The 12,306-nt window shown below is 44.9% G+C and overlaps 1 pseudogene; it reads right to left on the reverse strand.

Moving 5' to 3' along the window:
• Positions 1-9,959: 9,959 nt before the first annotated feature.
• Positions 9,960-11,113, reverse strand: LOC115834831 (annotated as a pseudogene).
• Between the last annotated feature and the right edge of the window lie 1,193 nt (positions 11,114-12,306).

Below are 12,306 nucleotides of genomic sequence, written 5' to 3' on the forward strand. Positions count from 1 at the left end.
CTGTTCACTATTCCTGCGCTATTCCCCAGATACTGGCTTGGCTAACTCCTGTGCCCCTCGAGTCTGCTCACACCTCATCTAGACCCACCTGTTTGCCCTCTCTCACATTTCCACCACTGCTAATCCCAGTGGGGGTCTACTTGCCTATATTTACCATATTCTAATACATCATTTACTTGTGTATTAGATTACAGAGTGTTTCCCCTGCTAGTGTAAACTAAAATTAAAATCCTAAGCCCCTACCACTGGACAGCCCTCCCACTCCCCACCTCGGCCAAGGGAACCCCAGAAAAATCTTAAAAACTTAGTTTCCAGCCATGATGGTGTAAAAAGTAAAGTAGAGGTTCCTCTTCAAAGACTTTCCTCCCCATTTAATTAGGAATAAATAGTAACTTCTGTTAGAAGCAAAATTTATTCAAAGACCTGTGCTAACATTCTTAAATATCTGCTAGCCATGATAAAGAAATCAATGTACTTCACATTCTTAGCTCTCACAATTTAGCCTAAATATTTGCCCTGGCACGCTTATACTGGTCCAAGAAAGCATTAGGTCATAGGCTGTTCCTCTTCCTTATTTGAAGGTGTTTTTACCTTTCTCACCATTCCACAAATTACTTCCTCCTTCTTTGTTCTCCTCTACCTTTGCCTCTTTTAAAAAGTTCTAAATTGCTAGCCAATCGGGACAAATACAGAACGTGAGGTCCCATTCCAGCCAATGGAAACCGGACACAGCAGTAGGGTGGACATGTCAGGTTATAAATGACGCTGTCTCCTTTGTTTGGTATACTCTTGTAGCAAAACTGCTGGCGAGATTACCCTTTCTGCACGAAGTAAAAATGGCCTTGCTGAGGAAATTAATGTTCAACTGCTTTTTTTTTTTTTTTTTTCCCCCTCAGACAGAGTTTCACTCTTGTTGCACAGGCTGGAGTGCAGCGGTGCAGTCTCGGCTCACTGCAACCTCCGCCTTCTGGGTTCAAGCAATTCTCCTGCCTCAGCCTCCCGAGTAGCTGGGATTACAGGCGCCTACCATCACACCTGGGTAATTTTTGGATTTTTAGGAGAGACAGGGTTTCACCATGTTGGCCAGACTGGTCTCAAACTCGTGACTTCATGATGCACCCGCCTCAGCCTCCCAAAATGCTAGGATTACAGGTAAGCCACTGCGCCCAGCCTTCAACTGCCTTTTTTTTTTTATTTTTTTGAGATGGAGCCTCATCCTGTCGCGAGGCTGGAGTGCAGTGGCGCGATCTTGGCTCACTGCAACCTCTGCCTCCCAGGTTCGAGTGAGTCTCGTGCCTTAGCCTCCCGAGTAGCTGGGACTACAGGCGTGCACCACCACGCCCAGCTAATTTTTGTATTTTTAGTAGAAACGGGGTTTCACCATGTTGGCCAGGATGGTCTCAATCTCTTGACCTCGTGATCCACCCGCCTCGGCCTTCCAAAGTGCTAGGATTACAGGCATGAGCCACAGCGCCCGGCCTACACGTGCTATTTCTTTACGGCACCAGGGAACAAGCATTTCAAATAATGGGACAGGAGATCAGACAGCCCTCATTGTACCCCCTCCCTTTTGGAGTTCATACACAACTGACCAGCATTAACGTTAAAACAGAGATCATAAGACTAATAGAACAGACTCTGTGGCAATAAGATACCCAATTATAAACAGGACCTAAGGCCGTGCAGGCAATGGTGAAGTCATGCACCCCTACAAGAATCAACTAAGCTCTAACTGCCACAGGGTTCTTCTTTTTCTCCAGCAGCTAAACAACACTGGCCTTGAGATAAGCAAGAGTAAAACACCTGCAGTTCCACTAGCCATAACTACAGCTTTGACTGGTCAAGAGACTGTTTTCAGTAACTTTCTCCTGATAAGACCACCGACTATGGACTGGTCTGGCCGCTTTACAGAGACTGTACACTCAAGGTGCCTTCCTGTCCTAAAAAGACCTTGTGACATATAGGGCCTAATTGTAATGCATTCACATGTTGAGTCTCTATCCCAAAGTGAATATGGGTCATATATTACATCCATGTTTGTTCAATGTGTCAGGTCCACCATCATAAATATTCATAGCTCCTCTTGTAACCTGTTAAATATGTATGTTTGGCCAACCCAGTCAGCATAAAGCTCCTACCTCAACCCCTTCTCCTTCAAAGTGCCTGTCTTTGGTCTAAGCTAGAAGCATGCTGTAACCCTTTAGAAGAAATAAAAGTCTCTTCTCCCTTTCTAAATTGATAACTCATTTTTTAAGTCAACACTAGAAATCTAAGCTCAATGATGACAGATCTTTGTTTTGCTCACTAATGTCCCCTCCTCAAGCATCTAGAATAGTGCCCAGCACATACTGGCTCAATGAATATTTATTGGGTGTTCAATGAATATTTATTGAATTGAGCTGCGTGTAGGACACGATGGTGCCTAAACAGTGCAAAGTTAACATGCCCATTTCTTAAATCTCTCTCCCATTGAGTCTGCTTCTACTGTGGGTAGAATTAACAGCCTCTCAGTTTTGTAATCACAAAATCCAGGTGTCATTGATAACTCCCTTTCTCTCCTTATATCCACCCCTTCAAAATCATTCATCAAGTCCTGTGGAGTTCAAGAAAACAAATATTTTTCATTTTAATCTCTCCTCTCTGCTCCATCTTGGTTTAAGCCACATCTTTCCCAAACCATGTTGAAGTTGACTTCCCTCTGTCCTTTCCCATATGGCAGGTAGACTTATTTGTCTAAAACACACACTGGGCTGGGTGCAGTGGCTCACACTTGTAATTCCAGCACTTTGGAAGACCGAGGCAGGCGGATCACTTGAGGTGAGGAGTTTGAGACAAGCCTGGCCAACATGGTGAAACCCCGCCTCTACTAAAAATACAAAAATTAGCTCAGTGTGGTGGTGGGTGCCTGTAATCCCAGTTACTCGGGAGGCTGAGGCTGCAGAATCACTTGAACCCAGGAGCCGAGATCACGACACCACACTGCAGCCTGGGCGACAAAGTGAAACTCCATCTCAAAAAAATAAAAAATAAAAACAAAAATAAAACACACACTTGATTATAATCCTTCCATTTTAAATTCCTCAAATGAAATGTCTTTGAATCAATGGATTGATTTAAAGGAAATCAAGACTTCTGGCATAGAATAAAAACATTCTTGCCATTTGGCATCTACATCCTTTGTTAGGATTTCAGCCTCCTGTCCATCCAGTCTTGTACTTTCACACCCTGATCCAGTCCTAGCAGCACTTACTGTTCCCCAAACAGGCTACAGTACTTCACATCCGGCTTTGGCCCAAGCAATTCACCTGCCTGGAATACGCTTCCTGCTCCTTGCCTAGCCACCTGCCACGCCTCCATTACAGCTCAGGAGAAATCTGCTTCAGGAATCCTTTTCTGGTGTTGCCTGGCCTCTCCTTTATCTGTTCCCCTCCCCCACCATTTTTTTGTTTTGTTTTGTTTTGTTGTGTGTGTGTGTGTGTGTGTGTGTGTGAGAGAGAGAGAGAGAGAGAGAGAGACAGACAGGGTCTTATGTTGTCCAGGCTGGCCCAAACTCCTGGGATCAAGGATCTTCCCATCTTAGCTTCCCTACTAGCTGTGATTATCTGTTCTTTAAACTCAACAAACACTGGTTGAACATCTACAACGTGGCAGCAGACATGGGAAAAGACAAAGATGAGTAAGATAAGGTTCCACACCCAAAGAGCTTACAATGCAGAGGAAGAGACAGACGTGTTATGTGATGGTGCTATTTGTTAAGAGACACAGTTGGAGCCCCTAATCCAGGTCCCTCAGCCTGACTTAGGTGCCCACTTGGAAGCTGAATATACAAATGGACAACAGCCAGATCCTATATAACAGAACCGTGGCTTAAACAACCGCTGCTGCAAGCAGTCCAAGGAAATCAAACTGAGGTAGAAACTGAGATTCGACTCCAGAGGTGGGGCTCAGACAGCCGACCAAATTGAGGACTAGCTAAAACAGGGAGGGGCTGAAGCAGCCTTCCGTAAGACACACCCACCAGTGTGCCATATCAGTTTACCACTGCCGTGGCAACACCCAGGAGTTACCACCCGTTTCCATGGCAATGACCCAACAACCCAGAAGTTACTACCCTTTTCCTGGAAATGTCTTCAGAAACTGTCCTTTAATCTGCATGCAATTAAAAGTAGGTACAGATCTGACTGCAGAACTGCCCTGAGCTGCTGCTTTCAGCACACTGCCTGTGGAGCAGCCCTACTCTGCAGGAGCAGTCACGGAGCTGTCACATTGCCTCTTTAACAAAGCTGTTTTCTTCCACCCTACCACTGGCTCACACTTGAATTCTTTCCTGGGGAAAGCCAAGAAGCCTCATGGGTTAAGGCCCAATTTGGGGCTTGCCTGTCCTGCATCAAAACCACAACCTCAGCAGCAATCAGCCCCAAATGGTCAGGACTCTTGCAACTCAGAATCAACCACAGAAAGACAAATACGCTCCTCAAACCAATCACTGAGGACACCTATCTCTATCAGCTGCTTCCAGCCTCCCCAGGCCAGAAGCCTCCAATCAGAGCACCCTTGCAGCCTTCCCCTTTTCCACCGTAAAGCTTCCCACTCCCCTGCCTGCCTCTGAGCGTCCACCAAGTGCAAAACTCCCTTGCTAGAGCAAGCTCTGAATCAAGAGCCTCTCTTGTTTGTGCTCATTGGGCTGGTCTTAACTTTCATAGACCTCAGTACTTCTACCATGTTCAGTGGTTCCTCCCGTCGTGAACTTTCTGTATTCTAATAATCTCTTGTCTGTTTCGCCACCTCACAGTGGCCCCCTCAAGGGCAAGCACTGGGCCTACACAGTATCTGGCAGAGTGTTTACAGCATAATCACATCTGTCCTAGAAAGCTCAGAACACAGACAGTCCAGTCACTTATCCTCCATCCTCACACAGCACTTTTTCCATTAACAGAAATACTTTTCACACTCCCGTTACAGTAGGATTTGGCTTTGTGTTTTGCTTATCCTTGTATTCCCAAATCCTAGCATTTAGGAGGCATTTAAGAAATATTTATGAAACGTCTAAAGCCACTGTGAAAGCATACGTTAAATCCCACGTTTTTCACAATGTCATTTATCACAAAACCCCAACTCATGAGCTACACCAATCTTTCACCTTAGAATCTGTAGAGTCCAAGTGTGTCCAGAATTGGTGGGTTCTTGGTCTCATTGACTTCCAGAATGAAGCCGCACACCCTCGCGGTGACTGTTACAGTCCTTAAAGGCGGCGTATCTGGAGTTTGTTCCTTCTGATGTTCGGATGTGTTCGAGTTTCTTCCTTCTGATGGGTTCGTGGTCTCGCTGGCTCAGGAATGAAGCTGCAAACCTTTGCAGGGACTGTTACAGCTCTTAAGGCGGCGCGTCTGGAGTTACTTGTTCCTCCGGGTGGGTTCGTGGTCTCGCTGGCTTCAGGAGGGAAGCTGCAGACCTTGGCGGTGACTGTTGCAGCTCGTAAAGGCAGTGTAGACCCAAAGTAGGAGCAGTAGAAAGATTTATCACAAACAACAAAAGAACAAATCATCCACAACACGGAGGAGAACCCCAGGGGAATTCCCATTGCTGGCTCAGGCAGCCTGCTTTTATTCTCTTATCTGGCCCTACCCACATCCTACTGATTAGTCCATTTTGCAGAGAGCCGATTGGCCTATTTTACAGAGAACTGATTGGTCCGTTTTGACAGGGTGCTGATTGATGCGTTTACAATCCCTGAGCTAGACTCAAAAGTTCTCCACTTCCCCACTAGATTAGCTAGATACAGAGTGTCCATGGTGCATTCACAAACCCTGAGCTAGACACAGGGCCCTGATTGGTGGGTTTACAAACCTTGAGCTAGATACACAGTGCTGATTGGTGTATTTACAATCCCTTAGCTAGACAAAGATTCTCCAAGTCCCCACCAGACTCAGGAGCCCAGCTGGCATCACCCAGTGGATCCTGCACGCAGGCTGCAGGTGGGGATGCCTGCCAGTCCCACGCCATGCGCCCACACTACTCAGCCCTTGGGCGGCCGATGGGACTGGGCGCCGTGGAGCAGGGGGCTGCGCTCGTCGGCGAGGCTTGGGCGGCGCGGGAGCCCACGGCGGCAGGGGGAGGCTTATGCATGGCGAGCTGCAGGTCCCAAGCCCTGCCCCGTGGGGTGGCAGCTAAGGCTCAGCAACAAATCGAGCACAGCAGCTGCTGGCCTAGGTGCTAAGTCCCTCACTGCCCGGCCGGCATGGCCGGCCGCCCGCTCCGAGTGGGGGCCCGCCGAGCCCACGCCCACCCGGAACTTGCTGGCCCGCAAGCGCCGCGCGCAGCCCAGGTTCCCGCCCATGCCTCTCCTTACACACCTCCCCGGAAGCCGAGTGAGCCAGCTCCGGCCTCGGCCAGCCGAGAGAAGGGCTCGTCAAGCGCGGCCAGAGTGGGCGCCGAGGCCGAGGAGGCACTGACAGCGAGCAAGGGCCTCGAGGGCTGCTAGCATACTGTCACCTCTCACAAGTATCCCGCCTCTCCTTACTTTGATGGAAGCCTAGATTCACACCACCCCCCCATATTTCCATGCCCTTCTTCACGGTACTGTCGAGTAAAAACCTCTCCTCCTTCCAGGCGACAGGCACAGGCACAAAAGGCATAACCGCCACTGGTCACGCTCCACCCTGCTGTCTCTGTACCATCTCTTCTTCTCTCTTTCAGTCCACTTACACCATATCGTGCCTGCCTTTTATTTATTTAAAATTTTTATTTATTTATTTTTGAGACAAGGTCTCACTCTGTCACCCAGACTGGAGTACAGTGACATGATCTCGACTCACTGCAGTCTTGACCTCCTGTGCCCAAGTGATCCTCCCACCTCAACCTCCCTAGTAGCTGAGGCTACAGGTCTGCATCACCATGCCTGGCTAATTTTTGTATTTTTTGTAGAGATGGGGTCTTGCTATGTTGCCCAGACTGGTCTCGAACTCCTGGGGTCAAGCAATCCTCCTGCCTCAGCCTCCCAAAGTGCTGGGATTACAGGCGTGAGCCGCTGCACCAGGCCCTACCTCCTTTTGGAACCAACCTGAAACCCACTGAGAGCCTACTGCCAGGGTGAGTTAGATCTCACTCACTGGGAGAGAAGCATGGCAGTGTGGGTGTTACCTGCCCACATTCCCCCTTCCCCACCTCTTCCATGCGGAACACGTTCCATGGAGTTCCAACGGCACCAACCACAACACTTACTCTCAGCTGCTAGGTACTAGTATTTTCCCAATTATTAGTTTTTTCTGTAAGTCACTGCAGTCAGAGACACTATTAGCAAGGCTGCTCCAGAGATCCTCCTAAGGCAGGGATGAAGGTCATTCTTTCATGTTTCACTCTATAAACTTTGTATTGTGTGACTCTTTTGATGTCTGTAATTTTAAAAAATAATGTTTCTCCTTGTGCCTTTGGTCTCCCACCATCCTTACCCCGACAAACATCCACGTCCATTGTGGGGTAATCCAACATTCAGTGTCTTCATTTTTTATCCTAAACCACTGGATGCTGTCAGGGAAAGTCAGGAAATGCACAAGTGTCCTGAGCCTCCAATGTGGCTCTACAGCCCTTCCCTCTAACCCGAAGTGATCACGTTTCCCTTACAGCTGTTACGAACCTGCCCACTCTTCTGTACCCCAAAGACCTCACTTTTAGCAAATTTTCTAGGGACCTGTTACTCTTTCTCTTCCCACCCTAGTCCAATCATCTTTAAGCGACAGCTCTGGTGTGAGCTTTCTCTCTCTCCTGGTTTTCTCCCCTGAACTAACTATACATAAATCTTCACGTTATATTCATCCTTTGCTCTCCTCCCTACCCTTCATTTTTTTTTCACATTTCTTACTTTTATTTCAACATTTAAAATATTCATAGATGGAGTATTATATTCAGACATCTCCATGGAAGATGTATGAAAACAAAGCATACAGGCATTTCACAATTACGGAATTACATATGTGTGATTATGTGAATGTTTACCCTAGAGTTTATCTGGAAAAACACCATTAAAAAAAAAACTTTTGAGTGTTTCACTGGATTAATTTCCATAAAAAATGAACTGCAAAGAATTTCAGGATACCTAAATATTAGTACTTTTTAAAAATTTCAAACTTTTATAGTATTTTGCTAACATATCTCCTATAATGAACACTTAATACTGAATTCTTTCTTTTTACCCTCAATAGCCAAGTCAGAATTTCTTCTACTTACTTCATTTTTCACCCAAGTCTTTGTTTCTAAACACATTATGTAGAATAGATTTGATCATCACAGCATCTTGAGTAGCTAATGAGGTAGGAGTATTCTTAAGTTCTTAGGCATTGATAAAGCAAAGCAAAACACAATCAGATTACAAAGTTTTTCTTTTTTAGTGGTTGTTCTTTAAGTACAATGCCAAGAGAACTGGAAATTGGTCAAAAGCTGCTCACATTTTAAAAACAAAGAGGAAAAACCCATTAGAAAGCCACGATACACATAGAGTCTGTTAAAGGGAAAAACCTGAGTACTGGAATTAAATTCATTTTGACACTGTAAGGTAAGATACCTATGCCTAAAAATGCCAAGCTTTCTGTCTTGGAGAAAAAAATCTTACCAAGGAGATAAAATTTAAACAGAAAACAAAATTACACTATATTTTCTTTTCAGAACAAGTTAATTTGTTTCTTTTAACCCAGTTCTCTTTTCCTATACACAAAAAATTGATTAATAATTTCAGTATTCTGCATATCCAGTAACACATTTAAAGGAAGTTAGCAGTCAACTTACCAACTGTGCCAGAGAAACACTCCTTATATGGAGGCTTCATTAACATAATGCTAAACAGCTAGAGAACATGTAGGTAATAGATTTCAGCACCGTCTGTTAATAGTGTTTCAAAATGCATACTCCCCCTAAATTCATATAAACCTAGGAAACTTACCCATCATTCTCTCTGTATCTACACCAAAAATCAAAGTTCTGTATTCTAACCACTCTGTGTGCCAAAAATAAGAAATACTTAAAAATCTATCCAATTAAGTTAATAGGACACAAACATGTTCCCCAAAAAAGACGGGAAGTTACCAATCAAGCATGACGTGTCTAAAATACAACTTTTGGGGGTTTCTCTGAAACTATTCTGGTTCAAGGGGCTGCAAAAAAAAAAACAATACATATTTTTAATACATTGGTACCTATTATTTGATGAAGGCTAAATTACAAGAAGAGATTTATTTTACTAATTTGCACCTCTTAAGGTTACTGCTAAACAGACTTTAAAAAGTCATCTAAAAAATGTTTTAAAAATACAGCAGAATAGCTGCTAGAAAAAAAATTGATAACTATGTGGCCTGGCAAATGATTTTCAAATTATGTCCTTGACAACTACAAAATATTTTAGATGTACAAATCAAACTTGGTAGCAAAATAGTGCAAAACTCTGATATGGCAGCCCTTAATAGCAGGTAATCATTTGAGATTTGCTACCAAAAATAAACTGTCAACAAGAATGTTTTATATGTCTTTAAACCTCTCCTTTTTCTACTCTACCTAGAATTGTGTTCCACTGCTGTTATAAAAATCTCAAAATATCATGTGTATATCATTTAGATAGAAGATAATTATTTCCTCTTCACTGCCACCTCCTTCAATTTCAGTTATAGTTCCCTTTATAAACATTATTTTCCTAAGGCACACCATGCCCTATTTACTGCCACAAAACCACTAAAATCTGTGCCTCAATCTGTCTTCTTCATGGGTGTGGTTAAATACAAACCACTTGCTAGTGTCTGCTAAAACTTAGTAATGTCAAGTCTAGAATGCCATTGTCTGTTCTACTGGGGCAAAGGCCAGTGCATGTGCTCATATGCTCTTTTCCCTACAAGCTAACCATATTACCTACTGACAGTAAACCTTAATGACATCTCTGGCTACATATAATTCATACTCAATATTATAAAATAAAACGTTAGGCCAGTAAGCTTTCATAATTTTTATTAAATCCTAGTCTAGTTTAACAATATCTGATGTTACAGACATCATCCCATGGTGAACATGTTTAATAAGTGAAAGCAAGTCAGACATCTCATCTAGGTCATCATTTTCTGCAGACTAAGGAATAACTACACAGAACACTATGGGTAATGACAAACACCTGCTCAGTGTTCACACAAGCCATTTGTTTGTCAAACTAGATCTGCTAATATTGAATACAGTCGATTTGGTGATTGTAGTTCTCATACAATTATGAATATCTTATTGAGATAACATTTTGACAGTTTCACTGACTTTCCAAATAAACATTTGATTGGAAGAGAACAGATCAAATATGGGTTTCACAAACCAAAAGTTTATAAACTCAATGCAATACAAATCCTTTTTATTGTAAAAGCTGAGTTGAAACTAAAAGATTCATAAAAACTATTACTTTTGGCCTTAAACAGTAACAACTCTTAAGATCAAAAAAGGCCACAACAGTTAAGACTGTATTGCTTGATTTTATTTTACACTAGGTGGTTGGGCACAATCCTCCCTAATAAAGCTGACAATTAGCGTCACTCAACATTTTTAATAATGCACATTAAAAAAACGCATTCATCTTACAAATTCTTCTGCAATCCAAACATACAATAGCTTGGAGAACAACGTTTAGAAAACAAAAGCCAATGTAAAAAGACAGATTAGAACAACTAGAACAGTACAGGTTTTATTTATATGGCTCGGATTTTACAGTTTTCTTACTGCATCATCAATGACAGAATCTGTTCCTTCAGCTAGCTCCATTGTTCTGGATTTAAAGAAATACCTTTTCTTCCTGGTTTCTTTTCACCTTCAGGATCCATCCAATATTCTCTAATATCAATTAGCACTTTCCCTTTAAAATCTCAAACGCTAACGTGCCTCTTTTCCCAGTCTGAAACTTGTGATCGTCTCTGCTGTTGCCGCTCTGTTTAGAAGACGACAGAGCTCTCGAAGTTTCACCTGTCTTTTGCTTCTTCACAGGTTTCTCTGGAGCAACTTGCTTTTTCCTGTTTAACTTTTCGTCAGCCTCACTGTCAGAATCACTGCCAGAAGAGCTTGAAGAAACAAGTTCCTTGGATTTAGGCATCGCTTAGCTCGGCTCTAGCAGTCAAACACCCTCCGTTCGCTGGCGACTCCTCCCTGCCCTTCATTTTCATACCCTCCAAGGCCAAACTTCCAGCAGGGGAGACCACCCTCACATTCCACGTCCTCCCTCCCACCGGGTCCCTTCCCACTGCTGGCACTCTGCACACAGTGCTCTCCTGAAGGTCATCATGACCTCAAATTTGATCACCTGCCAAGCCCGAGGGGCCACTGCTCCATCGTCCCGTCTTTCTCTTTGCATGATTCACGATACCGACAGCCCGCTTCTCCTTGGACGTTCCTCTCTCCACTTACATTTGACTCATCTCACTGACTGCTTTCTCCTTCCTCTCTCGCTCCTTAAACACAAGACTTTCTCTAGGATTCCCTGCACCTTTCCTCATGCTCCATGACTCCCTGTGAGCCTCTCTAGCTCATCATGACTCCTACTAGGAAAGCTGCCCCATTGGTGCCTCCAAGACCAGCCTGTCCTTGAGGGGGGCCGGGCCTGTTCCCCAATTATGTTGTGTCCATCTTCACAGCACAGGTGGTCGCAGGCTTGAGCTCAACACGCCTCAGGGGGTGATACACAGTGCTCCCTCACCCGCTCTGCCTTTCCCCATCTGCCAGGCGGTGGCCTCTGCCAGTGCTCAGCTCAGTGCCGGCTGAGCCGCTCCAGTGTTTCCTCCTCGCCCCGGTGCCCACACTTTTGGCCAGCTGACACCAACAGGGCCCACTGCCGCCGTGGCCTGCGCCTCTCACCCTCTCCACTCCTACAGCTACAGCCGCCCCATCGCTTCTTTGTCAGCAACTTCCTTCTTGGCGCCACAACAGCCTTTTCCTTTCTACCAATACCAGTTGGAGCAGACCACACGCAGGCCGTGGTGTTCAGTCCCCGCCACGTCTGGGGAGCCCCTGGACCCAGTGTCCTGTAGACACCCACTCATAGGAAATGGTCTCAGCCTCATTTGCCGCAGCTCATGCCTGGAGTCCTAGTCTTGTCCTATCCATATGGGTTAGAAAGGTGCATTTCAGTACACACACACACACACACACACACACACACACACACTTTTTTTTTTTTTTTTTTTTGAGATAGAGTCTCACTCTGTGGCCCAGGCTGGAGTGCAGTGGGATCACTGCAACCTCTGCCTCCCCGGTTAAAGCAGTTCTCTTGCCTCAGCCTCCCAAGTAGCTGGGATTACAGGCGCC

This window comes from Nomascus leucogenys, chromosome 4 (genome assembly GCF_006542625.1).
Source record: "Nomascus leucogenys isolate Asia chromosome 4, Asia_NLE_v1, whole genome shotgun sequence".
Lineage (NCBI taxonomy): Eukaryota > Metazoa > Chordata > Mammalia > Primates > Hylobatidae > Nomascus > Nomascus leucogenys.